Source organism: Phacochoerus africanus, chromosome 10, assembly GCF_016906955.1.
Source record: "Phacochoerus africanus isolate WHEZ1 chromosome 10, ROS_Pafr_v1, whole genome shotgun sequence".
NCBI lineage: Eukaryota > Metazoa > Chordata > Mammalia > Artiodactyla > Suidae > Phacochoerus > Phacochoerus africanus.
In genome coordinates this window covers 118,182,586-118,184,387 of record NC_062553.1, presented here as the reverse complement: position 1 = coordinate 118,184,387, position 1,802 = coordinate 118,182,586, and positions in this window count along the sequence as shown.

Genomic DNA, 1,802 nt, shown 5'->3' with positions numbered 1-1,802 from the left:
CCAATCGACAAATTCTCGCGAGATGCACTGGGGCACCGGCTCGAGCTGGGGCGGGACGTCGTCGAGGAAGCACCGCCCCTGAATGCTTCTGCAGGTGGGAGGGAGAGGAAATGGAATTCCCCTGTCTGGTAAGGGCGCGCGCCGACACATCCGTCTCTCACGCGCCAATCAGGAATGTGCGGTGGGAGGTACCATGGGTTAATTACTAGATACCTTTAGTCTAGTTTGACTCCGGCTTTTGAAGTTTCCGGTGGAGCAGGTGAGCGATATTAACTCGCCTGCTGGTCTGGGCTAGTTAACCAGTGGGAGGAGGCGCCTTTCAAAATGGGAACATTCATTTTAAATAGAACCGGGCGGACCGCTGATCAACGCTCCCACGTGCGGAAACCTAGTGCTGTTCGGACGCTGGAGGCCTAGAGGGTCAACCCTAAGAAAAGAGTGCCCATTGACCAGCCCTCAGAGTTAGAGCATCCTAGAGATCTAGCTCGGCTGTGGATTGATTAGGGTGGAGGATAGGGAGATTGGGGCGGGCTGTTTTTCTGCCTCTAATCAACAGTCACCATCCGTCAAGGTTTATGTATAGGAATCGGCTTCATACCTTTTTCTTCCTGTTGAAAGTCCCTAGAGCCAGAAAGTTGCAAAACTGAAGAGGTCAGAAAAACTCAGTATTTACTTGAGTAAATATAAGGATAGGATTGCCTCTTTTAATCTCCTAGGGAAGAGAATGGAGAAGTGATTTTGCTTTCTAGTATATCTTTCAGGTAAAGGGTAGTAAGGCATTACTTTTTTTAAAGGAATTGAAAGGTAAGCACTGACCTGCTTAAAGTATTCTAACGTTCCTTAATTACCCCCCTTAATTACTCAAGACAGTGGAGATCTTTAAGAATTAAATGGAAATATAAATGTTCTTTGAAATATACTTAACTTTTAAATAAGGAAAGCAGCAGTTATAAGAAAGTATTACCTAATACAAATTTTTTAGGCCTATGAAAAATAGGCGTTGTTCAATTAATGACCATAATGGAATCACTAGAGCAATTAGTGAACTAATGCTTCTTAAACTAACACCTTCAAATCACCTAGGGATTTGTTCAAAATGCTGATTTTTGATTTACTGGGCCATGGCTGGAGCCTGAGAGTCTATAATTCTGACAAGCTCCCAGGTGATGTAGATTACTGAAAGGACCACTCTCTGGGTACCCCAGCGCGGAAGTGCTCGCCTCGTGGCCTACTGGACACCTCTGCCCAGTCCCCCATCCCCCATACGCTTTCTTTTGTTCTCTTTTAACCAGTCTACTCTAGGAGAAACAGGATTAGGCAGTTGGAGTGGAGGAAGAAATCCAGGTTTGAGTTTTTGCTCCATTTCTTCCCATTTGTGTGGTATTGGTGTGGTTACTTATCTCCTTAGTTTCTTCAAACACTAAAGTAGGCGTAATAATAGCTGACCTTTCTCACAGGATTATTATGTGGTTTAACTGTCATAATGTATGTGAAAGGGCACTGTAGACTATAATGCTGTATAAATGTGAGTTATTAAAGCAACCAAACATTAATTGGCCATAGTGTGAAACAAAGCTATAAGAATAATAATAATAAATATAAGTGGTATTTATGGAACGTTATAGTGTACCAGATACAGTGCTTATTAACTTCCTTTTACAAATAAAGAAACTGATGCACAGAGAGATTAAGTTACTATCCCAAGGTCACAGAGCTGATAAATAGCAGAAGTAGAATTTGAGCCTATACGTGCAGTTGACGTCAGAGTATTTACTGAATGGAATATTTATTGTCTCAATTTA